Source organism: Lissotriton helveticus, chromosome 4_1, assembly GCF_964261635.1.
Source record: "Lissotriton helveticus chromosome 4_1, aLisHel1.1, whole genome shotgun sequence".
In the NCBI taxonomy this organism is placed as follows: domain Eukaryota; kingdom Metazoa; phylum Chordata; class Amphibia; order Caudata; family Salamandridae; genus Lissotriton; species Lissotriton helveticus.
In genome coordinates, this window is record NC_136063.1 from 1,200,454,830 (window position 1) to 1,200,479,365 (window position 24,536).

General features: G+C 30.3%; 36 non-coding genes across 36 annotated transcripts; all 36 read left to right on the forward strand.

Annotated features, from left to right (window-relative positions):
• Positions 1 to 239: 239 nt before the first annotated feature.
• Positions 240 to 312, forward strand: TRNAT-CGU (transfer RNA threonine (anticodon CGU)). The gene has a single exon. It is a non-coding gene; the product is annotated as a tRNA-Thr (tRNA).
• Positions 313 to 740: 428 nt separating this feature from the next.
• TRNAT-AGU (transfer RNA threonine (anticodon AGU)) lies at positions 741 to 816 on the forward strand. The gene has a single exon. It is a non-coding gene; the product is annotated as a tRNA-Thr (tRNA).
• A 437-nt stretch (positions 817 to 1,253) lies between these two features.
• Positions 1,254 to 1,326, forward strand: TRNAM-CAU (transfer RNA methionine (anticodon CAU)). The gene has a single exon. It is a non-coding gene; the product is annotated as a tRNA-Met (tRNA).
• Positions 1,327 to 1,756: 430 nt separating this feature from the next.
• TRNAT-AGU (transfer RNA threonine (anticodon AGU)) lies at positions 1,757 to 1,830 on the forward strand. The gene has a single exon. It is a non-coding gene; the product is annotated as a tRNA-Thr (tRNA).
• A 437-nt stretch (positions 1,831 to 2,267) lies between these two features.
• Positions 2,268 to 2,340, forward strand: TRNAT-CGU (transfer RNA threonine (anticodon CGU)). The gene has a single exon. It is a non-coding gene; the product is annotated as a tRNA-Thr (tRNA).
• Positions 2,341 to 3,280: 940 nt separating this feature from the next.
• On the forward strand, positions 3,281 to 3,353 carry TRNAT-CGU (transfer RNA threonine (anticodon CGU)). The gene has a single exon. It is a non-coding gene; the product is annotated as a tRNA-Thr (tRNA).
• A 430-nt stretch (positions 3,354 to 3,783) lies between these two features.
• TRNAT-AGU (transfer RNA threonine (anticodon AGU)) lies at positions 3,784 to 3,857 on the forward strand. Its single transcript has one exon. It is a non-coding gene; the product is annotated as a tRNA-Thr (tRNA).
• Positions 3,858 to 4,294: 437 nt separating this feature from the next.
• TRNAT-CGU (transfer RNA threonine (anticodon CGU)) lies at positions 4,295 to 4,367 on the forward strand. The gene has a single exon. It is a non-coding gene; the product is annotated as a tRNA-Thr (tRNA).
• A 430-nt stretch (positions 4,368 to 4,797) lies between these two features.
• Positions 4,798 to 4,871, forward strand: TRNAT-AGU (transfer RNA threonine (anticodon AGU)). The gene has a single exon. It is a non-coding gene; the product is annotated as a tRNA-Thr (tRNA).
• Positions 4,872 to 5,308: 437 nt separating this feature from the next.
• TRNAT-CGU (transfer RNA threonine (anticodon CGU)) lies at positions 5,309 to 5,381 on the forward strand. The gene has a single exon. It is a non-coding gene; the product is annotated as a tRNA-Thr (tRNA).
• A 430-nt stretch (positions 5,382 to 5,811) lies between these two features.
• Positions 5,812 to 5,885, forward strand: TRNAT-AGU (transfer RNA threonine (anticodon AGU)). Its single transcript has one exon. It is a non-coding gene; the product is annotated as a tRNA-Thr (tRNA).
• A 928-nt stretch (positions 5,886 to 6,813) lies between these two features.
• On the forward strand, positions 6,814 to 6,887 carry TRNAT-AGU (transfer RNA threonine (anticodon AGU)). Its single transcript has one exon. It is a non-coding gene; the product is annotated as a tRNA-Thr (tRNA).
• A 437-nt stretch (positions 6,888 to 7,324) lies between these two features.
• Positions 7,325 to 7,398, forward strand: TRNAT-UGU (transfer RNA threonine (anticodon UGU)). The gene has a single exon. It is a non-coding gene; the product is annotated as a tRNA-Thr (tRNA).
• A 941-nt stretch (positions 7,399 to 8,339) lies between these two features.
• TRNAT-CGU (transfer RNA threonine (anticodon CGU)) lies at positions 8,340 to 8,412 on the forward strand. Its single transcript has one exon. It is a non-coding gene; the product is annotated as a tRNA-Thr (tRNA).
• A 940-nt stretch (positions 8,413 to 9,352) lies between these two features.
• Positions 9,353 to 9,425, forward strand: TRNAT-CGU (transfer RNA threonine (anticodon CGU)). Its single transcript has one exon. It is a non-coding gene; the product is annotated as a tRNA-Thr (tRNA).
• Positions 9,426 to 9,855: 430 nt separating this feature from the next.
• TRNAT-AGU (transfer RNA threonine (anticodon AGU)) lies at positions 9,856 to 9,929 on the forward strand. The gene has a single exon. It is a non-coding gene; the product is annotated as a tRNA-Thr (tRNA).
• A 437-nt stretch (positions 9,930 to 10,366) lies between these two features.
• TRNAT-CGU (transfer RNA threonine (anticodon CGU)) lies at positions 10,367 to 10,439 on the forward strand. The gene has a single exon. It is a non-coding gene; the product is annotated as a tRNA-Thr (tRNA).
• A 430-nt stretch (positions 10,440 to 10,869) lies between these two features.
• TRNAT-AGU (transfer RNA threonine (anticodon AGU)) lies at positions 10,870 to 10,943 on the forward strand. Its single transcript has one exon. It is a non-coding gene; the product is annotated as a tRNA-Thr (tRNA).
• Positions 10,944 to 11,380: 437 nt separating this feature from the next.
• Positions 11,381 to 11,453, forward strand: TRNAT-CGU (transfer RNA threonine (anticodon CGU)). Its single transcript has one exon. It is a non-coding gene; the product is annotated as a tRNA-Thr (tRNA).
• Positions 11,454 to 11,883: 430 nt separating this feature from the next.
• Positions 11,884 to 11,957, forward strand: TRNAT-AGU (transfer RNA threonine (anticodon AGU)). The gene has a single exon. It is a non-coding gene; the product is annotated as a tRNA-Thr (tRNA).
• A 437-nt stretch (positions 11,958 to 12,394) lies between these two features.
• Positions 12,395 to 12,468, forward strand: TRNAT-CGU (transfer RNA threonine (anticodon CGU)). The gene has a single exon. It is a non-coding gene; the product is annotated as a tRNA-Thr (tRNA).
• A 429-nt stretch (positions 12,469 to 12,897) lies between these two features.
• On the forward strand, positions 12,898 to 12,971 carry TRNAT-AGU (transfer RNA threonine (anticodon AGU)). The gene has a single exon. It is a non-coding gene; the product is annotated as a tRNA-Thr (tRNA).
• Positions 12,972 to 13,408: 437 nt separating this feature from the next.
• Positions 13,409 to 13,481, forward strand: TRNAT-CGU (transfer RNA threonine (anticodon CGU)). The gene has a single exon. It is a non-coding gene; the product is annotated as a tRNA-Thr (tRNA).
• A 941-nt stretch (positions 13,482 to 14,422) lies between these two features.
• Positions 14,423 to 14,495, forward strand: TRNAT-CGU (transfer RNA threonine (anticodon CGU)). The gene has a single exon. It is a non-coding gene; the product is annotated as a tRNA-Thr (tRNA).
• Positions 14,496 to 16,447: 1,952 nt separating this feature from the next.
• TRNAT-CGU (transfer RNA threonine (anticodon CGU)) lies at positions 16,448 to 16,521 on the forward strand. The gene has a single exon. It is a non-coding gene; the product is annotated as a tRNA-Thr (tRNA).
• Positions 16,522 to 17,461: 940 nt separating this feature from the next.
• Positions 17,462 to 17,534, forward strand: TRNAT-CGU (transfer RNA threonine (anticodon CGU)). The gene has a single exon. It is a non-coding gene; the product is annotated as a tRNA-Thr (tRNA).
• Positions 17,535 to 18,471: 937 nt separating this feature from the next.
• Positions 18,472 to 18,545, forward strand: TRNAT-CGU (transfer RNA threonine (anticodon CGU)). Its single transcript has one exon. It is a non-coding gene; the product is annotated as a tRNA-Thr (tRNA).
• A 941-nt stretch (positions 18,546 to 19,486) lies between these two features.
• On the forward strand, positions 19,487 to 19,559 carry TRNAT-CGU (transfer RNA threonine (anticodon CGU)). Its single transcript has one exon. It is a non-coding gene; the product is annotated as a tRNA-Thr (tRNA).
• Positions 19,560 to 19,989: 430 nt separating this feature from the next.
• TRNAT-AGU (transfer RNA threonine (anticodon AGU)) lies at positions 19,990 to 20,063 on the forward strand. Its single transcript has one exon. It is a non-coding gene; the product is annotated as a tRNA-Thr (tRNA).
• Positions 20,064 to 20,501: 438 nt separating this feature from the next.
• On the forward strand, positions 20,502 to 20,574 carry TRNAM-CAU (transfer RNA methionine (anticodon CAU)). The gene has a single exon. It is a non-coding gene; the product is annotated as a tRNA-Met (tRNA).
• Positions 20,575 to 21,004: 430 nt separating this feature from the next.
• TRNAT-AGU (transfer RNA threonine (anticodon AGU)) lies at positions 21,005 to 21,078 on the forward strand. Its single transcript has one exon. It is a non-coding gene; the product is annotated as a tRNA-Thr (tRNA).
• Positions 21,079 to 21,514: 436 nt separating this feature from the next.
• Positions 21,515 to 21,587, forward strand: TRNAT-CGU (transfer RNA threonine (anticodon CGU)). The gene has a single exon. It is a non-coding gene; the product is annotated as a tRNA-Thr (tRNA).
• A 940-nt stretch (positions 21,588 to 22,527) lies between these two features.
• Positions 22,528 to 22,600, forward strand: TRNAT-CGU (transfer RNA threonine (anticodon CGU)). The gene has a single exon. It is a non-coding gene; the product is annotated as a tRNA-Thr (tRNA).
• Positions 22,601 to 23,030: 430 nt separating this feature from the next.
• TRNAT-AGU (transfer RNA threonine (anticodon AGU)) lies at positions 23,031 to 23,104 on the forward strand. Its single transcript has one exon. It is a non-coding gene; the product is annotated as a tRNA-Thr (tRNA).
• A 437-nt stretch (positions 23,105 to 23,541) lies between these two features.
• TRNAM-CAU (transfer RNA methionine (anticodon CAU)) lies at positions 23,542 to 23,614 on the forward strand. The gene has a single exon. It is a non-coding gene; the product is annotated as a tRNA-Met (tRNA).
• Positions 23,615 to 24,044: 430 nt separating this feature from the next.
• On the forward strand, positions 24,045 to 24,118 carry TRNAT-AGU (transfer RNA threonine (anticodon AGU)). The gene has a single exon. It is a non-coding gene; the product is annotated as a tRNA-Thr (tRNA).
• Positions 24,119 to 24,536: the final 418 nt, after the last annotated feature.

Consider the following 24,536-nt stretch of genomic DNA (forward strand, 5'->3'; position numbering starts at 1 on the left):
CATTACTACCTCTATTTGAGCAATATTAAAGCCTTCATGAAAAGAAAATTGTAAAGTATTCAAGAAATGAAATTGGGTTTTATAAGAGTACTTGTTTATTAAAACCTAGGAATACTTGTTTAGTGATTGAGTATCTTTTTCTGATTAAGATTACAGTACATATAAAGAAGAATTAAAAGCAGGAAACAAATTTTCATCATCAACAATAAATTATTCATGAATTATACTTCATTGAAGTTGGTGCTGTGGCTTAGTGGTTAAAGCGCCTGTCTCGTAAACAAGAAATCCTGAGTTCAAATCTCAGCAGCACCTAACTGTTTTCTCCATGCTTTAGAAATAATTTTCATCAAACAAGTGTTGAATACAATTTATGAATAAACAACTGGTTCTATGAACTTTAGAAAAAGTTATCATAAAACGAAATAAAATACTTGGTATTGTGAAGATTTTTGTAGGAATCCATTGACTGAAATAGCGAAAAGAAAATGACAAAGAACAAGATAGAGCTGAATGATCACTCGGTTGTTGAATACAACTAATCCATTCTTCAGCAAGGTATATTTTAAAATTCTATGAATAGGGTAAACTTCAAATTAGAGAGGTGTTTTTGAATAAGTGAAGCGTCTTCATCTAAAGTGTTTGAGTAGAGAAGACTGTGAACTTATAAAATATTATGAAAGTGAAAAAACAATATTCTCTTGAACACCATAAAGAACAGTCTTTCAAACTTAAGACTCAAGGGTGTGCTGTGGCTTAGCTGGTTAAAGCGCCTGTCTAGTAAACAGGAGATCCTGAGTTCAACTCTCAGCAGTGCCTTGCTTTTCTCTTTGTTATATAACAAATCATTTTCATTAGGTCCTATTTTGATACAATTAAAATATAAAAGTCTGATTAATCTTACTGTTGAACAGATCATCTTAAACCTCATAAAAACCCAAGTATTTTCAAGATTATCGAGTGAATACTGTTATTGCAAAATAAAAAAAGACATATCCATGAAAAAAACGTAGATGACATTACTACCTCTATTTGAGCAATATTAATGCCTTCATGAAAAGAAAATTGTAAAGTATTCAAGAAATGAAATTGGGTTTTATAAGAGTACTTGTTTATTAAAACCTATTAATACGTGTTTAGTGATTGAGTATATTTTTCTGATTAAGATTACAGTACATATAAAGAAGAATTAATAGCAGGAAACACATTTTCATCATCAACAATAAATTATTCATGAATTTTACTTCATTAACTTTGGTGCTGTGGCTTAGTGGTTAAAGCGCCTGTCTCATAAACAGGAAATCCTGAGTTCAAATCTCAGCAGCACCTAACTATTTTCTCCATGCTTTAGAAATAATTTTCATCAAACAAGTGTTAAATACAATTTAAGAATAAACGTCTGGTTCTATGAAGTTTAGAAAAAGTTATCATAAAACGAAATAAAATACTTGGTATTGTGAAGATTTTTGTAGGAATGCATTGACTGAAATAGCGAAAAGAAAATGACAAAGAACAAGATAGAGCTGAATGATCACTCGGTTGTTGAATACAACTAATCCATTCTTCAGCAAGGTATATTTTAAAATTCTATGAATAGGGTAAACTTCAAATTAGAGAGGTGTTTTTGAATAAGTGAAGCGTCTTCATCTAAAGTGTTTGAGTAGAGAAGACTGTGAACTTATAAAATATTATGAAAGTGAAAAAACAATATTCTCTTGAACACCATAAAGAAAAGTCTTTCAAACTTAAGACTCAAGGGGGTGTTGTGGCTTAGCTGGTTAAAGCGCCTGTCTAGTAAACAGGAGATCCTGAGTTCAACTCTCAGCAGTGCCTTGCTTTTCTCTTTGATATATAACAAATTGTTTTCATTAGGTCCTATTTTGATACAATTAAAATATAAAAGTCTAATTAATCTTACTGTTGAACAGATCATCTTAAACCTCATAAAAACCCAAGTATTTTCAAGATTATAGATTGAATACTGTGATTGCAAAATAAAAAAAGACATATCTATGAAAATGACGTAGATGACATTACTACCTCTATTTGAGCATTATTAATGCCTTCATGAAAAGAAAATTGTAAAGTATTCAAGAAATGAAATTGGGTTTTATAAGAGTACTTGTTTATTAAAACCTATTAATACTTGTTTAGTGATTGAGTATCTTTTTCTGATTAAGATTACAGTACATATAAAGAAGAATTAATAGCAGGAAACAAATTTTCATCATCAACAATAAATTATTTATGAATTTTACTTCATTGACGTTGGTGCTGTGGCTTAGTGGTTAAAGCGCCTGTCTCGTAAACAGGAAATCCTGAGTTCAAATCTCAGCAGCACCTAACTGTATTCTCCATGCTTTAGAAATAATTTTCATCAAACAAGTGTTGAATACAATTTAAGAATAAACGTCTGGTTCTATGAACTTTAGAAAAAGTTATCATAAAACGAAATAAAATACTTGGTATTGTGAAGATTTTTGTAGGAATGCATTGACTGAAATAGCGAAAAGAAAATGACAAAGAACAAGATAGAGCTGAATGATCACTCGGTTCTTGAATACAACTAATCCATTCTTCAGCAAGGTGTATTTTAAAATTCTATGAATAGGGTAAACTTCAAATTTGAGAGGTGTTTTTGAATTAGTGAAGCGTCTTCATCTAAAGTGTTTGAGTAGAGAAGACTGTGAACTTATAAAATATTATGAAAGTGAAAAAACAATATTCTCTTTAACACCATAAAGAAAAGTCTTTCAAACTTAAGATTCAAGGGTGTGCTGTGGCTTAGCTGGTTAAAGCGCCTGTCTAGTAAACAGGAGATCCAGAGTTCAACTCTCAACAGCGCCTTGCTTTTCTCTTTGTTATATAACAAATCATTTTCATTAGGTCCTATTTTGATACAATTAAAATATAAAAGTCTGATTAATCTTACTGTTGAACAGATCATCTTAAACCTCATAAAAACCCAAGTATTTTCAAGATTATAGAGTGAATACTGGTATTGCAAAATTAAAAAAGACATATCTATGAAAAAGACGTAGATGACATTACTACCTCTATTTGAGCAATATTAATGCCTTCATGAAAAGAAAATTGTAAGTATTCAAGAAATGAAATTGGGTTTTATAAGAGTACTTGTTTATTAAAACCTATTAATACTTGTTTAGTGATTGAGTATCTTTTTCTGATTAAGATTACAGTACATATAAAGAAGAATTAATAGCAGGAAACAAATTTTCATCATCAACAATAAATTATTCATGAATTTTATTTCATTGACGTTGGTGCTGTGGCTTAGTGGTTAAAGCGCCCGTCTCGTAAACAGGAAATTCTGAGTTCGAATCTCAGCAGCACCTAACTGTTTTCTCCATGCTTTAGAAATAATTTTCATCAAACAAGTGTTGAATACAATTTAAGAATAAACGTCTGGTTCTATGAACTTTAGAAAAAGTTATCATAAAAAGAAATAAAATACTTGGTATTGTGAAGATTTTTGTAGGAATGCATTGACTGAAATAGCGAAAAGAAAATGACAAAGAACAAGATAGAGCCGAATGATCACTCGGTTGGTGAATACAACTAATCCATTCTTCAGCAAGGTATATTTTAAAATTCTATGAATAGGGTAAACTTCAAATTAGAGAGGTGTTTTTGAATAAGTGAAGCGTCTTCATCAAAAGTGTTTTAGTAGAGAAGACTGTGAACTTATAAAATATTATGAAAGTGAAAAAACAATATTCTCTTTAACACCATAAAGAAAAGTCTTTCAAACTTAAGATTCAAGGGGGTGCTGTGGCTTAGCTGGTTAAAGCGCCTGTCTAGTAAACAGGAGATCCTGAGTTCAACTCTCAGCAGTGCCTTGCTTTTCACTTTGTTATATAACAAATCATTTTCATTAGGTCCTATTTTGATACAATTAAAATATAAAAGTCTGATTAATCTTACTGTTGAACAGATCATCTTAAATCTCATAAAAACCCAAGTATTTTCAAGATTATAGAGTGAATACTGTTATTGCAAAATAAAAAAAGACATATCTATGAAAAAGACGTAGATGACATTACTACCTCTATTTGAGCAATATTAAAGCCTTCATGAAAAGAAAATTGTAACGTATTCAAGAAATGAAATTGGGTTTTATAAGAGTACTTGTTTATTAAAACCTATTAATACTTGTTTAGTGATTGAGTTTCTTTTTCTGATTAAGATTACAGTACATATAAAGAAGAATTAAAAGCAGGAAACAAATTTTCATCATCAACAATAAATTATTCATGAATTTAACTTCATTGACGTTGGTGCTGTGGCTTAGTGGTTAAAGCGCCTGTCTCGTAAACAGGAAATCCTGAGTTCAAATCTCAGCAGCATCTAACTGTTTTCTCCATGCTTTAGAAATAATTTTCATCAAACAAGTGTTGAATACAATTTAAGAATAAACGTCTGGTTCTATGAACTTTAGAAAAAGTTATCATAAAACAAAAAAAAATACTTGGTATTGTGAAGATTTTTGTAGGAATGCATTGACTGAAATAGCGAAAAGAAAATGACAAAGAACAAGATAGAGCTGAATGATCACTCGGTTGTTGAATACAACTAATCCGTTCTTCATCAAGGTATATTTAAAAATTCTATGAATAGGGTAAACTTCAAATTAGAGAGGTTTTTTTGAATAAGTGAAGCGTCTTTATCTAAAGTGTTTGAGTAGAGAAGACTGTGAACTTATAAAATATTATGAAAGTGAAAAAACAATATTCTCTTTAACACCATAAAGAAAAGTCTTTCAAACTTAACATTCAAGGGGGTGCTGTGGCTTAGCTGGTTAAAGCACCTGTCTAGTAAACAGGAGATCCTGAGTTCAACTCTCAGCAGTGCCTTGCTTTTCTCTTTGTTATATAACAAATCATTTTCATTAGGTCCTATTTTGATACAATTAAAATATAAAAGTCTGATTAATCTTACTGTTGAACAGATCATCTTAAACCTCATAAAAACCCAAGTATTTTCAAGATTATAGAGTGAATACTGTTATTGCAAAATAAAAAAAGACATTTCTATGAAAAAGACGTAAATGACATTACTACCTCTATTTGAGCAATATTAAAGCCTTCATGAAAAGAAAATTGTAAAGTATTCAAGAAATGAAATTGGGTTTTATAAGAGTACGTGTTTATTAAAACCTATTAATACTTGTTTAGTGATTGAGTATCTTTTTCTGATTAAGATTACAGTACATATAAAGAAGAATTAAAAGCAGGAAACAAATCTTCATCATCAACAATAAATTATTCATGAATTTTACTTCATTGACGTTGGTGCTGTGGCTTAGTGGTTAAAGCGCCTGTCTCGTAAACAGGAAATCCTGAGTTCAAATCACAGCAGCACCTAACTGTTTTCTCCATGATTTAGAAATAATTTTCATCAAACAAGTGTTGAATACAATTTAAGAATAAACGTCTGGTTCTATGAACTTTAGAAAAAGTTATCATAAAACGAAATAAAATACTTGGTATTGTGAAGATTTTTGTAGGAATGCATTGACTGAAATAGCGAAAAGAAAATGACAAAGAACAAGATAGAGCTGAATGATCACTCGGTTGTTGAATACAACTAATCCATTCTTCAGCAAGGTATATTTTAAAATTCTATGAATAGGGTAAACTTCTAATTTGAGAGGTGTTTTTGAATAAGTGAAGCGTCTTCATCTAAAGTGTTTGAGTAGAGAAGACCGTGAACTTATAAAACATTATGAAAGTGAAAAAACAATATTCTCTTGAACACCATAAAGAAAAGTCTTTCAAACTTAAGACTCAAGGGGGTGCTGTGGCTTAGCTGGTTAAAGCACCAGTCTAGTAAACAGGAGATCCTGAGTTCAACTCTCAGCAGTGCCTTGCTTTTCACTTTGTTATATAACAAATCATTTTCATTAGGTCCTATTTTGATACAATTAAAATATAAAAGTCTGATTAATCTTACTGTTGAACAGATCATCTTAAACCTCATAAAAACCCAAGTATTTTCAAGATTATAGAGTGAATACTGTTATTGCAAAATAAAAAAAGACATATCTATGAAAAAGACGTAAATGACATTACTACCTCTATTTGAGCAATATTAAAGCCTTCATGAAAAGAAAATTGTAAAGTATTCAAGAAATGAAATTGGGTTTTATAAGAGTACGTGTTTATTAAAACCTATTAATACTTGTTTAGTGATTGAGTATCTTTTTCTGATTAAGATTACAGTACATATAAAGAAGAATTAAAAGCAGGAAACAAATTTTCATCATCAACAATAAATTATTCATGAATTTAACTTCATTGACGTTGGTGCTGTGGCTTAGTGGTTAAAGTGCCTGTCTCGTAAACAGGAAATCCTGAGTAGCACCTAACTGTTTTCTCCATGCTTTAGAAATAATTTTCATCAAACAAGTGTTGAATACAATTTAAGAATAAACGTCTGGTTCTATGAACTTTAGAAAAAGTTATCATAAAACGAAATAAAATACTTGGTATTGTGAAGATTTTTGTAGGAATGCATTGACTGAAATAGCGAAAAGAAAATGACAAAGAACAAGATAGAGCTGAATGATCACTCGGTTGTTGAATACAACTAATCCGTTCTTCAGCAAGGTATATTTTAAAATTCTATGAATAGGGTAAACTTCAAATTAGAGAGGTTTTTTTGAATAAGTGAAGCGTCTTTATCTAAAGTGTTTGAGTAGAGAAGACTGTGAACTTATAAAATATTATGAAAGTGAAAAAACAATATTCTCTTTAACACCATAAAGAAAAGTCTTTCAAACTTAAGATTCAAGGGGGTGCTGTGGCTTAGCTGGTTAAAGCGCCTGTCTAGTAAACAGGAGATCCTGAGTTCAACTCTCAGCAGTGTCTTGCTTTTCTCTTTGTTATATAACAAATCATTTTCATTAGGTCCTATTTTGATACAATTAAAATATAAAAGTCTGATTAATCTTACTGTTGAACAGATCATCTTAAACCTCATAAAAACCCAAGTATTTTCAAGATTATAGAGTGAATACTGTTATTGCAAAATTAAAAAAGACATATCTATGAAAAAGACGTAGATGACATTACTACCTCTATTTGAGCAATATTAATGCCTTCATGAAAAGAAAATTGTAAAGTATTCAAGAAATGAAATTGGGTTTTATAAGAGTACTTGTTTATTAAAACCTATTAATACTTGTTTAGTGATTGAGTATCTTTTTTTGATTAAGATTACAGTACATATAAAGAAGAATTAATAGCAGGAAACAAATTTTCATCATCAACAATAAATTATTCATGAATTTTACTTCATTGATGTTGGTGCTGTGGCTTAGTGCTTAAAGCGCCTGTCTTGTAAACAGGATAATCCTGAGTTCAAATCTCAGCAGCACCTAACTGTTTTCTCCATGCTTTAAAAATAATTTTCATCAAACAAGTGTTGAATACAATTTAAGAATAAACGTCTGGTTCTATGAACTTTAGAAAAAGTTATCATAAAACGAAATAAAATACTTGGTATTGTGAAGATTTTTGTAGGAATGCACTGACTGAAATAGCGAAAAGAAAATGACAAAGAACAAGATAGAGCTGAATGATCACTCGGTTGTTGAATACAACTAATCCATTCTTCAGCAAGGTATATTTTAAAATTCTATGAATAGAGTAAACTTTAAATTTGAGAGGTGTTTTTGAATAAGTGAAGCGTCTTCGTCTAAAGTGTTTGAGTAGAGAAGACTGTGAACTTATAAAACATTATGAAAGTGAAAAAACAATATTCTCTTGAACACCATAAAGAAAAGTCTTTCAAACTTAAGACTCAAGGGGGTGCTGTGGCTTAGCTGGTTAAAGCGCCAGTATAGTAAACAGGAGATCCTGAGTTCAACTCTCAGCAGTGCCTTGCTTTTCACTTTGTTATATAACAAATCATTTTCATTAGGTCCTATTTTGATACAATTAAAATATAAAAGTCTGATTAATCTTACTGTTGAACAGATCATCTTAAACCTCATAAAAACCCAAGTATTTTCAAGATTATAGAGTGAATACTGTTATTGCAAAATAAAAAAAGACATATCTATGAAAAAGACGTAGATGACATTACTACCTCTATTTGAGCAATATTAAAGCCTTCATGAAAAGAAAATTGTAAAGTATTCAAGAAATGAAATTGGGTTTTATAAGAGTACTTGTTTATTAAAACCTATTAATACTTGTTTAGTGATTGAGTATCTTTTTCTGATTAAGATTACAGTACTTATAAAGAAGAATTAAAAGCAGGAAACAAATTTTCATCATCAACAATAAATTATTCATGAATTTTACTTCATTGACGTTGGTGCTGTGGCTTAGTTGTTAAAGCGCCTGTCTCGTAAACAGGAAATCCTGAGTTCAAATCTCAGCAGCACCTAACTGTTTTCTCCATGCTTTAGAAATAATTTTCATCAAACAAGTGTTGAATACAATTTAAGAATAAACGTCTGGTTCTATGAACTTTAGAAAAAGTTATCATAAAACGAAATAAAATACTTGGTATTGTGAAGATTTTTGTAGGAATGCATTGACTGAAATAGCGAGAAGAAAATGACAAAGAACAAGATAGAGCTGAATGATCACTCGGTTGTTGAATACAACTAATCCATTCTTCAGCAAGGTATATTTTAAAATTCTATGAATAGGGTAAACTTCAAATTTGAGAGGTGTTTTTGAATAAGTGAAGCGTCTTCATCTAAAGTGTTTGAGTAGAGAAGACTGTGAACTTATAAAACATTATGAAAGTGAAAAAACAATATTCTCTTGAACATCATAAAGAAAAGTCTTTCAAACTTAAGACTCAAGTGGGTGCTGTGGCTTAGCTGGTTAAACGCCTGTCTAGTAAACAGGAGATCCTGAGTTCAACTCTCAGCAGAGCCTTGCTTTTCACTTTGTTAAATAACAAATCATTTTCATTAGGTCCTATTTTGATACAATTAAAATATAAAAGTCTGATTAATCTTACTGTTGAACAGATCATCTTAAACCTCATAAAAACCCAAGTATTTTCAAGATTATAGAGTGAATACTGTTATTGCAAAATGAAAAAAGACATATCTATGAAAAAGACGTAGATGACATTACTACCTCTATTTGAGCAATATTAAAGCCTTCATGAAAAGAAAATTGTAAAGTATTCAAGAAATGAAATTGGGTTTTATAAGAGTACTTGTTTATTAAAACCTATTAATACTTGTTTAGTGATTGAGTATCTTTTTCTGATTAATATTACAGTACATATAAAGAAGAATTAAAAGCAGGAAACAAATTTTCATCATCAACAATAAATTATTCATGAATTTTACTTCATTGACGTTGGTGCTGTGGCTTAGTGGTTAAAGCGCCTGTCTCGTAAACAGGAAATCCTGTGTTAAAATCTCAGCAGCACCTAACTGTTTTCTCCATGCTTTAGAAATAATTTTCATCAAACAAGTGTTGAATACAATTTAAGAATAAACGTCTGGTTCTGTGAACTTTAGAAAAAGTTATCATAAAACGAAATAAAATACTTGGTATTGTGAAGATTTTTGTAGGAATGCATTGACTGAAATAGCGAAAAGAAAATGACAAAGAACAAGATAGAGCTGAATGATCACTCGGTTGTTGAATACAACTAATCCATTCTTCAGCAAGGTATATTTTAAAATTCTATGAATATGGTAAACTTCTAATTTGAGAGGTGTTTTTGAATAGGTGAAGCGTCTTCATCTAAAGTGTTTGAGTATAGAAGACTTTGAACTTATAAAACATTATGAAAGTGAAAAAACAATATTCTCTTGAACACCATAAAGAAAAGTCTTTCAAACTTAAGACTCAAGGAGGTGCTGTGGCTTAGCTGGTTAAAGCGCCAGTCTAGTAAACAGGAGATCCTGAGTTCAACTCTCAGCAGTGCCTTGCTTTTCACTTTGTTATATAACAAATCATTTTCATTAGGTCCTATTTTGATACAATTAAAATATAAAAGTCTGATTAATCTTACTGTTGAACAGATCATCTTAAACCTCATAAAAACCAGAGTATTTTCAAGATTATAGAGTGAATACTGTTATTGCAAAATAAAAAAAGACATATCTATGAAAAAGACGTAGATGACATTACTACCTCTATTTGAGCAATATTAAAGCCTTCATGAAAAGAAAATTGTAAAGTATTCAAGAAATGAAATTGGGTTTTATAAGAGTACTTGTTTATTAAAACCTATTAATACTTGTTTAGTGATTGAGTATCCTTTTCTGATTAAGATTACAGTACATATAAAGAAGAATTAAAAGCAGGAAACACATTTTCATCATCAACAATAAATTATTCATGAATTTAACTTCATTGGCTTTGGTGCTGTGGCTTAGTGGTTAAAGCGCCTGTCTCGTAAACAGGAAATCCTGAGTTCAAATCTCAGCAGCACCTAACTGTTTTCTCCATGCTTTAGAAATAATTTTCATCAAACAAGTGTTGAATACAATTTAGGAATAAACGTCTGGTTCTATGAACTTTAGAAAAAGTTATCATAAAACGAAATAAAATACTTGGTATTGTGAAGATTTTTGTAGGAATGCATTGACTGAAATAGCGAAAAGAAAATGACAAAGAACAAGATAGAGCTGAATGATCACTCGGTTGTTGAATACAACTAATCCGTTCTTCAGCAAGGTATTTTTAAAAATGTTATGAATAGGGTAAACTTCAAATTAGAGAGGTTTTTTTGAATAAGTGAAGCGTCTTTATCTAAAGTGTTTGAGTAGAGAAGACTGTGAACTTATAAAATATTATGAAACTGAAAAAACAATATTCTCTTTAACACCATAAAGAAAAGCCTTTCAAACTTAAGATTTAAGGGGGCGCTGTGGCTTAGCTGGTTAAAGCGCCTGTCTAGTAAACAGGAGATCCTGAGTTCAACTCTCAGCAGTGCCTTGCTTTTCTCTTTGTTATATAACAAATCATTTTCATTAGGTCCTATTTTGATACAATTAAAATATAAAAGTCTGATTAATCTTACTGTTGAACAGATCATCTTAAACCTCATAAAAACCCAAGTATTTTCAAGATTATAGAGTGAATACTATTATTGCAAAATTAAAAAAGACATATCTATGAAAAAGACGTAGATGACATTACTACCTCTATTTGAGCAATATTAAAGCCTTCATGAAAAGAAAATTGTAAAGTATTCAAGAAATGAAATTGGGTTTTATAAGAGTACTTGTTTATTAAAACCTATTAATACTTGTTTAGTGATTGAGTATCTTTTTCTGATTAAGATTACAGTACATATAAAGAAGAATTAATAGCAGGAAACAAATTTTCATCATCAACAATAAATTATTCATGAATTTTACTTCATTGACGTTGGTGCTGTGGCTTAGTGGTTAAAGTGCCTGTCTCGTAAACAGGAAATCCTGAGTTAAAATCTCAGCAGCACCTAACTGTTTTCTCCATGCTTTAAAAATAATTTTCATCAAACAAGTGTTGAATACAATTTAAGAATAAACGTCTGGTTCTATGAACTTTAGAAAAAGTTATCATAAAACGAAATAAAATACTTGGTATTGTGAAGATTTTTGTAGGAATGCATTGACTGAAATAGCGAAAAGAAAATGACAAAGAACAAGATAGAGCTGAATGATCACTCGGTTGTTGAATACAACTAATCCATTCTTCAGCAAGGTATATTTTAAAATTCTATGAATAGGGTAAACTTCAAATTAGAGAGGTTTTTTTGAATAAGTGAAGCGTCTTTATCTAAAGTGTTTGAGTAGAGAAGACTGTGAACGTATAAAATATTATGAAAGTGAAAAAACAATATTCTCTTTAACACCATAAAGAAAAGTCTTTCAAACTTAAGATTCAAGGTGGTGCTGTGGCTTAGCTGGTTAAAGCGCCTGTCTAGTAAACAGGAGATCCTGAGTTCAACTCTCAGCAGTGCCTTGCTTTTCTCTTTGTTATATAACAAATCATTTTCATTAGGTCCTATTTTGATACAATTAAAATATAAAAGTCTGATTAATCTTAATGTTGAACAGATCATCTTAAACCTCATAAAAACCCAAGCATTTTCAAGATTATAGAGTGAATACTGTTATTGCAAAATAAAAAAAGACATATCTATGAAAAAGACGTAAAGGACATTACTACCTCTATTTGAGCAATATTAAAGCCTTCATGAAAAGAAAATTGTAAAGTATTCAAGAAATGAAATTGGGTTTTATAAGAGTACTTGTTTATTAAAACCTATTAATACTTGTTTAGTGATTGAGTATCTTTTTCTGATTAAGATTACAGTACATATAAAGAAGAATTAATAGCAGGAAACAAATTTTCATCATCAACAATAAATTATTCATGAATTTTACTTCATTGACGTTGGTGCTGTGGCTTAGTGGTTAAAGCGCCCGTCTCGTAAACAGGATAATCCTGAGTTCAAATCTCAGCAGCACCTAACTGTTTTCTCCATGCTTTAAAAATAATTTTCATCAAACAAGTGTTGAATACAATTTAAGAATAAACGTCTGGTTCTATGAACTTTAGAAAAAGTTATCATAAAACGAAATAAAATACTTGGTATTGTGAAGATTTTTGTAGGAATGCACTGACTGAAATAGCGAAAAGAAAATGACAAAGAACAAGATAGAGCTGAATGATCACTCGGTTGTTGAATACAACTAATCCATTCTTCAGCAAGGTATATTTTAAAATTCTATGAATAGGGCAAACTTCAAATTAGAGAGGTTTTTTGAATAAGTGAAGCGTCTTTATCTAAAGTGTTTGAGTAGAGAAGACTGTGAACTTATAAAATATTATGAAAGTGAAAAAACAATATTCTCTTTAACACCATAAAGAAAAGTCTTTCAAACTTAAGATTCAAGAGGGTGCTGTGGCTTAGCTGGTTAAAGCGCCTGTCTAGTAAACAGGAGATCCTGAGTTCAACTCTCAGCAGTGCCTTGCTTTTCTCTTTGTTATATAACAAATCATTTTCATTAGGTCCTATTTTGATACAATTAAAATATAAAAGTCTGATTAATCTTACTGTTGAACAGATCATCTTAAACCTCATAAAAACCCAAGTATTTTCAAGATTATAGAGTGAATACTGTTATTGCAAAATAAAAAAAGACATATCTATGAAAAAGACGTAAATGACATTACTACCTCTATTTGAGCAATATTAAAGCCTTCATGAAAAGAAAATTGTAAAGTATTCAAGAAATGAAATTGGGTTTTATAAGAGTACTTGTTTATTAAAACCTATTAATACTTGTTTAGTGATTGAGTATCTTTTTCTGATTAAGATTACAGTACATATAAAGATGAATTAAAAGCAGGAAACAAATTTTCATCATCAACAATAAATTATTCATGAATTTTACTTCATTGACGTTGGTGCTGTGGCTTAGTGGTTAAAGTGCCTGTCTCGTAAACAGGAAATCCTGAGTTCAAATCTCAGTAGCACCTAACTGTTTTCTCCATGCTTTAGAAATAATTTTCATCAAACAAGTGTTGAATACAATTTAAGAATAAACGTCTGGTTCTATGAACTTTAGAAAAAGTTATCATAAAACGAAATAAAATACTTGGTATTGTGAAGATTTTTGTAGGAATGCATTGACTGAAATAGCGAAAAGAAAATGACAAAGAACAAGATAGAGCTGAATGATCACTCGGTTGTTGAATACAACTAATCCGTTCTTCAGCAAGGTATATTTTAAAATTCTATGAATAGGGTAAACTTCAAATTTGAGAGGTGTTTTTGAATAAGTGAAGCGTCTTCATCTAAAGTGTTTGAGTAGAGAAGACTGTGAACTTATAAAACATTATGAAAGTGAAAAAACAATATTCTCTTGAACACCATAAAGAAAAGTCTTTCAAACTTTAGACTCAAGGGGGTGCTATGGCTTAGCTGGTTAAAGCGCCAGTCTAGTAAACAGGAGATCCTGAGTTCAACTCTCAGCAGTGCCTTGCTTTTCACTTTGTTATATAACAAATCATTTTCATTAGGTCCTATTTTGATACAATTAAAATATAAAAGTCTGATTAATCTTACTGTTGAACAGATCATCTTAAACCTCATAAAAACCCAAGTATTTTCAAGATTATAGAGTGAATACTGTTATTGCAAAATAAAAAAAGATATATCTATGAAAAAGACGTAGATGACATTACTACCTCTATTTGAGCAATATTAAAGCCTTCATGAAAAGAAAATTGTAAAGTATTCAAGAAATGAAATTGGGTTTTATAAGAGTACTTGTTTATTAAAACCTAGGAATACTTGTTTAGTGATTGAGTATCTTTTTCTGATTAAGATTACAGTACATATAAAGAAGAATTAAAAGCAGGAAACAAATTTTCATCATCAACAATAAATTATTCATGAATTATACTTCATTGACGTTGGTGCTGTGGCTTAGTGGTTAAAGCGCCTGTCTCGTAAACAGGAAATCCTGAGTTCAAATCTCAGCAGCACCTAACTGTTTTCTCCATGCTTTAGAAATAATTTTCATCAAACAAGTGTTGAATACAATTTAAGAATAAACATCTGGTTCTATGAACTTTAGAAAAAGTTATCATAAAACGAAATAAAATACTTGGTATTGTGAAGATTTTTGTAGGAATGCATTGACTGAAATAGCGAAAAGAAAATGACAAAGAACAAGATAGAGCTGAATGATCACTCGGTTGTTGAATACAACTAATCCATTCTTCAGCAAGGTATATTTTAAAATTCTATGAATAGGGTAAACTTCAAATTAGAGAGGTGTTTATAAGTGAAGCGTCTTCATCTAAAGTGTTTGAGTAGAGAAGACTGTGAACGTATAAAATATTATGAAAGTGAAAAAACAATATTCTCTTGAACACCATAAAGAAAAGTCTTTCAAACTTAAGACTCAAGGGGGTGCTGTGGCTTAGCTGGTTAAAGCGCCTGTCTAATAAACAGGAGATCCTGAGTTCAACTCTCAGCAGTGCCTTGCTTTTCTCTTTGTTATATAACAAATCATTTTCATTAGGTCCTATTTTGATACAATTAAAATATAAAAGTCTGATTAATCTTACTGTTGAACAGATCATCTTAAACCTCATAAAAACCCAAGTATTTTCAAGATTATAGAGTGAATACTGTTATTGCAAAATAAAAAAAGACATATCTATGAAAAAGACGTAGATGACATTACTACCTCTATTTGAGCAATATTAAAGCCTTCATGAAAAGAAAATTGTAAAGTATTCAAGAAATGAAGTTGGGTTTTATAAGAGTACTTGTTTATTAAAACCTAGTAATACTTGTTTAGTGATTGAGTATCTTTTTCTGATTAAGATTACAGTACATATAAAGAAGAATTAATAGCAGGAAACACATTTTCATCATCAACAATAAATTATTCATGAATTTTAATTCATTGACCTTGGTGCTGTGGCTTAGTGGTTAAAGCACCCATCTCGTAAACAGGATAATCCTGAGTTCAAATCTCAGCAGCACCTAACTGTTTTCTCCATGCTTTAAAAATAATTTTCATCAAACAAGTGTTGAATACAATTTAAGAATAAACGTCTGGTTCTATGAACTTTAGAAAAAGTTATCATAAAACGAAATAAAATACTTGGTATTGTGAAGATTTTTGTAGGAATGCATTGACTGAAATAGCGAAAAGAAAATGACAAAGAACAAGATAGAGCTGAATGATCACTCGGTTGTTGAATACAACTAATCCGTTTTTCAGCAAGGTATATTTAAAAATTCTATGAATAGGGTAAACTTCAACTTAGAGAGGTTTTTTTGAATAAGTGAAGCGTCTTTATCTAAAGTGTTTGAGTAGAGAAGACTGTGAACCTATAAAATATTATGAAAGTGAAAAAACAATAGTCTCTTTAACACCATAAAGAAAAGTGTTTCAAACTTAAGATTCAAGGGGGTGCTGTGGCTTAGCTGGCTAAAGCACCTGTCTAGTAAACAGGAGATCCAGAGTTCAACTCTCAGCAGTGCCTTGCTTTTCTCTTTGTTATATAACAAATCATTGTCATTAGGTCCTATTTTGATACAATTAAAATATAAAAGTCTGATTAATCTTACTGTTGAACAGATCATCTTAAACCTCATAAAAACCCAAGTATTTTCAAGATTATAGAGTGAATACTGGTATTGCAAAATTAAAAAAGACATATCTATGAAAAAGACGTAGATGACATTACTACCTCTATTTGAGCAATATTAAAGCCTTCATGAAAAGAAAATTGTAAAGTATTCAAGAAATGAAATTGGGTTTTATAAGAGTACTTGTTTATTAAAACCTATTAATACTTGTTTAGTGATTGAGTATCTTTTTCTGATTAAGATTACAGTACATATAAAGAAGAATTAATAGCAGGAAACAAATTTTCATCATCAACAATAAATTATTCATGAATTTTTCCTCATTGACCTTGGTGCTGTGGCTTAGTGGTTAAAGCGCCCGTCTCGTAAACAGGATAATCGTGAGTTCAAATCTCAGCAGCACCTAACTGTTTTCTCCATGCTTTAAAAAAATTTTTCATCAAACAAGTGTTGAATACAATTTAAGAATAAACGTCTGGTTCTATGAATTTTAGAAAAAGTTATCATAAAACGAAATAAAATACTTGGTATTGTGAAGATTTTTGTAGGAATGCATTGACTGAAATAGCGAAAAGAAAATGACAAAGAACAAGATAGAGCTGAATGATCACTCGGTTGTTGAATACAACTAATCCATTCTTCAGCAAGGTATATTTTAAAATTCTATGAATAGGGTAAACTTCAAATTTGAGAGGTGTTTTTGAATAAGTGAAGCGTCTTCATCTAAAGTGTTTGAGTAGAGAAGACTGTGAACTTATAAAACATTATGAAAGTGAAAAAACAATATTCTCTTGAACACCATAAAGAAAAGTATTTCAATCTTTAGACTCAAGGGGGTGCTATGGCTTAGCTGGTTAAAGCGCCAGTCTAGTAAACAGGAGATCCTGAGTTCAACTCTCAGCAGTGCCTTGCATTTCACTTTGTTATATAACAAATCATTTTCATTAGGTCCTATTTTGATACAATTAAAATATAAAAGTCTGATTAATCTTACTGTTGAACAGATCATCTTAAACCTCATAAAAACCCAAGTATTTTCAAGATTATAGAGTGAATACTGTTATTGCAAAATAAAAAAAGACATATCTATGAAAAAGACGTAGATGACATTACTACCTCTATTTGAGCAATATTAAAGCCTTCATGAAAAGAAAATTGTAAAGTATTCAAGAAATGAAATTGGGTTTTATAAGAGTACTTGTTATTAAAACCTAGGAATACTTGTTTAGTGATTGAGTATCTTTTTCTGATTAAGATTACAGTACATATAAAGAAGAATTAAAAGCAGGAAACAAATTTTCATCATCAACAATAAATTATTCATGAATTATACTTCATTGACGTTGGTGCTGTGGCTTAGTGGTTAAAGCGCCTGTCTCGTAAACAGGAAATCCTGAGTTCAAATCTCAGCAGCACCTAACTGTTTTCTCCATGCTTTAGAAATAATTTTCATCAAACAAGTGTTGAATACAATTTAAGAATAAACATCTGGTTCTATGAACTTTAGAAAAAGTTATCATAAAACGAAATAAAATACTTGGTATTGTGAAGATTTTTGTAGGAATGCATTGACTGAAATAGCGAAAAGAAAATGACAAAGAACAAGATAGAGCTGAATGATCACTCGGTTGTTGAATACAACTAATCCATTCTTCAGCAAGGTATATTTTAAAATTCTATGAATAGGGTAAACTTCAAATTAGAGAGGTGTTTATAAGTGAAGCGTCTTCATCTAAAGTGTTTGAGTAGAGAAGACTGTGAACGTATAAAATATTATGAAAGTGAAAAAACAATATTCTCTTGAACACCATAAAGAAAAGTCTTTCAAACTTAAGACTCAAGGGGGTGCTGTGGCTTAGCTGGTTAAAGCGCCTGTCTAATAAACAGGAGATCCTGAGTTCAACTCTCAGCAGTGCCTTGCTTTTCTCTTTGTTATATAACAAATCATTTTCATTAGGTCCTATTTTGATACAATTAAAATATAAAAGTCTGATTAATCTTACTGTTGAACAGATCATCTTAAACCTCATAAAAACCCAAGTATTTTCAAGATTATAGAGTGAATACTGTTATTGCAAAATAAAAAAAGACATATCTATGAAAAAGACGTAGATGACATTACTACCTCTATTTGAGCAATATTAAAGCCTTCATGAAAAGAAAATTGTAAAGTATTCAAGAAATGAAATTGGGTTTTATAAGAGTACTTGTTTATTAAAACCTAGTAATACTTGTTTAGTGATTGAGTATCTTTTTCTGATTAAGATTACAGTACATATAAAGAAGAATTAATAGCAGGAAACACATTTTCATCATCAACAATAAATTATTCATGAATTTTAATTCATTGACCTTGGTGCTGTGGCTTAGTGGTTAAAGCACCCGTCTCGTAAACAGGATAATCCTGAGTTCAAATCTCAGCAGCACCTAACTGTTTTCTCCATGCTTTAAAAATAATTTTCATCAAACAAGTGTTGAATACAATTTAAGAATAAACGTCTGGTTCTATGAACTTTAGAAAAAGTTATCATAAAACGAAATAAAATACTTGGTATTGTGAAGATTTTTGTAGGAATGCATTGACTGAAATAGCGAAAAGAAAATGACAAAGAACAAGATAGAGCTGAATGATCACTCGGTTGTTGAATACAACGAATCTGTTTTTCAGCAAGGTATATTTTAAAATTCTATGAATAGGGTAAACTTCAACTTAGAGAGGTTTTTTTGAATAAGTGAAGCGTCTTTATCTAAAGTGTTTGAGTAGAGAAGACTGTGAACCTATAAAATATTATGAAAGTGAAAAAACAATAGTCTCTTTAACACCATAAAGAAAAGTCTTTCAAACTTAAGATTCAAGGGGGTGCTGTGGCTTAGCTGGTTAAAGCACCTGTCTAGTAAACAGGAGATCCAGAGTTCAACTCTCATCAGTGCCTTGCTTTTCTCTTTGTTATATAACAAATCATTGTCATTAGGTCCTATTTTGATACAATTAAAATATAAAAGTCTGATTAATCTTACTGTTGAACAGATCATCTTAAACCTCATAAAAACCCAAGTATTTTCAAGATTATAGAGTGAATACTGGTATTGCAAAATTAAAAAAGACATATCTATGAAAAAGACGTAGATGACATTACTACCTCTATTTGAGCAATATTAAAGCCTTCATGAAAAGAAAATTGTAAAGTATTCAAGAAATGAAATTGGGTTTTATAAGAGTACTTGTTTATTAAAACCTAGGAATACTTGTTTAGTGATTGAGTATCTTTTTCTGATTAAGATTACAGTACATATAAAGAAGAATTAAAAGCAGGAAACAAATTTTCATCATCAACAATAAATTATTCATGAATTATACTTCATTGAAGTTGGTGCTGTGGCTTAGTGGTTAAAGCGCCTGTCTCGTAAACAGGAAATCCTGAGTTCAAATCTCAGCAGCACCTAACTGTTTTCTCCATGCTTTAGAAATAATTTTCATCAAACAAGTGTTGAATACAATTTAAGAATAAACAACTGGTTCTATGAACTTTAGAAAAAGTTATCATAAAACGAAATAAAATACTTGGTATTGTGAAGATTTTTGTAGGAATCCATTGACTGAAATAGCGAAAAGAAAATGACAAAGAACAAGATAGAGCTGAATGATCACTCGGTTGTTGAATACAACTAATCCATTCTTCAGCAAGGTATATTTTAAAATTCTATGAATAGGGTAAACTTCAAATTAGAGAGGTGTTTTTGAATAAGTGAAGCGTCTTCATCTAAAGTGTTTGAGTAGAGAAGACTGTGAACTTATAAAATATTATGAAAGTGAAAAAACAATATTCTCTTGAACACCATAAAGAACAGTCTTTCAAACTTAAGACTCAAGGGGGTGCTGTGGCTTAGCTGGTTAAAGCGCCTGTCTAGTAAACAGGAGATCCTGAGTTCAACTCTCAGCAGTGCCTTGCTTTTCTCTTTGTTATATAACAAATCATTTTCATTAGGTCCTATTTTGATACAATTAAAATATAAAAGTCTGATTAATCTTACTGTTGAACAGATCATCTTAAACCTCATAAAAACCCAAGTATTTTCAAGATTATCGAGTGAATACTGTTATTGCAAAATAAAAAAAAGACATATCCATGAAAAAAACGTAGATGACATTACTACCTCTATTTGAGCAATATTAATGCCTTCATGAAAAGAAAATTGTAAAGTATTCAAGAAATGAAATTGGGTTTTATAAGAGTACTTGTTTATTAAAACCTATTAATACGTGTTTAGTGATTGAGTATATTTTTCTGATTAAGATTACAGTACATATAAAGAAGAATTAATAGCAGGAAACACATTTTCATCATCAACAATAAATTATTCATGAATTTTATTTCATTGACTTTGGTGCTGTGGCTTAGTGGTTAAAGCGCCTGTCTCATAAACAGGAAATCCTGAGTTCAAATCTCAGCAGCACCTAACTATTTTCTCCATGCTTTAGAAATAATTTTCATCAAACAAGTGTTAAATACAATTTAAGAATAAACGTCTGGTTCTATGAACTTTAGAAAAAGTTATCATAAAACGAAATAAAATACTTGGTATTGTGAAGATTTTTGTAGGAATGCATTAACTGAAATAGCGAAAAGAAAATGACAAAGAACAAGATAGAGCTGAATGATCACTCAGTTGTTGAATACAACTAATCCATTCTTCAGCAAGGTATATTTTAAAATTCTATGAATAGGGTAAACTTCAAATTAAAAAGGTGTTTTTGAATAAGTGAAGCGTCTTCATCTAAAGTGTTTGAGTAGAGAAGACTGTGAACTTATAAAATATTATGAAAGTGAAAAAACAATATTCTCTTGAACACCATAAAGAAAAGTCTTTCAAACTTAAGACTCAAGGGGGTGTTGTGGCTTAGCTGGTTAAAGCGCCTGTCTAGTAAACAGGAGATCCTGAGTTCAACTCTCAGCAGTGCCTTGCTTTTCTCTTTGATATATAACAAATAATTTCATTAGGTCCTATTTTGATACAATTAAAATATAAAAGTCTAATTAATCTTACTGTTGAACAGATCATCTTAAACCTCATAAAAACCCAAGTATTTTCAAGATTATAGATTGAATACTGTGATTGCAAAATAAAAAAAGACATATCTATGAAAATGACGTAGATGACATTACTACCTCTATTTGAGCATTATTAATGCCTTCATGAAAAGAAAATTGTAAAGTATTCAAGAAATGAAATTGGGTTTTATAAGAGTACTTGTTTATTAAAACCTATTAATACTTGTTTAGTGATTGAGTATCTTTTTCTGATTAAGATTACAGTACATATAAAGAAGAATTAATAGCAGGAAACAAATTTTCATCATCAACAATAAATTATTTATGAATTTTACTTCATTGACGTTGGTGCTGTGGCTTAGTGGTTAAAGCGCCTGTCTCGTAAACAGGAAATCCTGAGTTCAAATCTCAGCAGCACCTAACTGTATTCTCCATGCTTTAGAAATAATTTTCATCAAACAAGTGTTGAATACAATTTAAGAATAAACGTCTGGTTCTATGAACTTTAGAAAAAGTTATCATAAAACGAAATAAAATAATTGGTATTGTGAAGATTTTTGTAGGAATGCATTGACTGAAATAGCGAAAAGAAAATGACAAAGAACAAGATAGAGCTGAATGATCACTCGGTTCTTGAATACAACTAATCCATTCTTCAGCAAGGTGTATTTTAAAATTCTATGAATAGGGTAAACTTCAAATTTGAGAGGTGTTTTTGAATTAGTGAAGCGTCTTCATCTAAAGTGTTTGAGTAGAGAAGACTGTGAACTTATAAAATATTATGAAAGTGAAAAAACAATATTCTCTTTAACACCATAAAGAAAAGTCTTTCAAACTTAAGATTCAAGGGGGTGCTGTGGCTTAGCTGGTTAAAGCGCCTGTCTAGTAAACAGGAGATCCAGAGTTCAACTCTCAGCAGTGCCTTGCTTTTCTCTTTGTTATATAACAAATCATTTTCATTAGGTCCTATTTTGATACAATTAAAATATAAAAGTCTGATTAATCTTACTGTTGAACAGATCATCTTAAACCTCATAAAAACCCAAGTATTTTCAAGATTATAGAGTGAATACTGGTATTGCAAAATTAAAAAAGACATATCTATGAAAAAGACGTAGATGACATTACTACCTCTATTTGAGCAATATTAATGCCTTCATGAAAAGAAAATTGTAAGTATTCAAGAAATGAAATTGGGTTTTATAAGAGTACTTGTTTATTAAAACCTATTAATACTTGTTTAGTGATTGAGTATCTTTTTCTGATTAAGATTACAGTACATATAAAGAAGAATTAATAGCAGGAAACAAATTTTCATCATCAACAATAAATTATTCATGAATTTTATTTCATTGACGTTGGTGCTGTGGCTTAGTGGTTAAAGCGCCCGTCTCGTAAACAGGAAATTCTGAGTTCGAATCTCAGCAGCACCTAACTGTTTTCTCCATGCTTTAGAAATAATTTTCATCAAACAAGTGTTGAATACAATTTAAGAATAAACGTCTGGTTCTATGAACTTTAGAAAAAGTTATCATAAAAAGAAATAAAATACTTGGTATTGTGAAGATTTTTGTAGGAATGCATTGACTGAAATAGCGAAAAGAAAATGACAAAGAACAAGATAGAGCCGAATGATCACTCGGTTGGTGAATACAACTAATCCATTCTTCAGCAAGGTATATTTTAAAATTCTATGAATAGGGTAAACTTCAAATTAGAGAGGTGTTTTTGAATAAGTGAAGCGTCTTCATCAAAAGTGTTTTAGTAGAGAAGACTGTGAACTTATAAAATATTATGAAAGTGAAAAAACAATATTCTCTTTAACACCATAAAGAAAAGTCTTTCAAACTTAAGATTCAAGGGGGTGCTGTGGCTTAGCTGGTTAAAGCGCCTGTCTAGTAAACAGGAGATCCTGAGTTCAACTCTCAGCAGTGCCTTGCTTTTCACTTTGTTATATAACAAATCATTTTCATTAGGTCCTATTTTGATACAATTAAAATATAAAAGTCTGATTAATCTTACTGTTGAACAGATCATCTTAAATCTCATAAAAACCCAAGTATTTTCAAGATTATAGAGTGAATACTGTTATTGCAAAATAAAAAAAGACATATCTATGAAAAAGACGTAGATGACATTACTACCTCTATTTGAGCAATATTAAAGCCTTCATGAAAAGAAAATTGTAACGTATTCAAGAAATGAAATTGGGTTTTATAAGAGTACTTGTTTATTAAAACCTATTAATACTTGTTTAGTGATTGAGTTTCTTTTTCTGATTAAGATTACAGTACATATAAAGAAGAATTAAAAGCAGGAAACAAATTTTCATCATCAACAATAAATTATTCATGAATTTAACTTCATTGACGTTGGTGCTGTGGCTTAGTGGTTAAAGCGCCTGTCTCATAAACAGGAAATCCTGAGTTCAAATCTCAGCAGCATCTAACTGTTTTCTCCATGCTTTAGAAATAATTTTCATCAAACAAGTGTTGAATACAATTTAAGAATAAACGTCTGGTTCTATGAACTTTAGAAAAAGTTATCATAAAACAAAAAAAAATACTTGGTATTGTGAAGATTTTTGTAGGAATGCATTGACTGAAATAGCGAAAAGAAAATGACAAAGAACAAGATAGAGCTGAATGATCACTCGGTTGTTGAATACAACTAATCCGTTCTTCATCAAGGTATATTTAAAAATTCTATGAATAGGGTAAACTTCAAATTAGAGAGGTTTTTTTGAATAAGTGAAGCGTCTTCATCTAAAGTGTTTGAGTAGAGAAGACCGTGAACTTATAAAACATTATGAAAGTGAAAAAACAATATTCTCTTGAACACCATAAAGAAAAGTCTTTCAAACTTAAGACTCAAGGGGGTGCTGTGGCTTAGCTGGTTAAAGCACCAGTCTAGTAAACAGGAGATCCTGAGTTCAACTCTCAGCAGTGCCTTGCTTTTCACTTTGTTATATAACAAATCATTTTCATTAGGTCCTATTTTGATACAATTAAAATATAAAAGTCTGATTAATCTTACTGTTGAACAGATCATCTTAAACCTCATAAAAACCCAAGTATTTTCAAGATTATAGAGTGAATACTGTTATTGCAAAATAAAAAAAGACATATCTATGAAAAAGACGTAAATGACATTACTACCTCTATTTGAGCAATATTAAAGCCTTCATGAAAAGAAAATTGTAAAGTATTCAAGAAATGAAATTGGGTTTTATAAGAGTACGTGTTTATTAAAACCTATTAATACTTGTTTAGTGATTGAGTATCTTTTTCTGATTAAGATTACAGTACATATAAAGAAGAATTAAAAGCAGGAAACAAATTTTCATCATCAACAATAAATTATTCATGA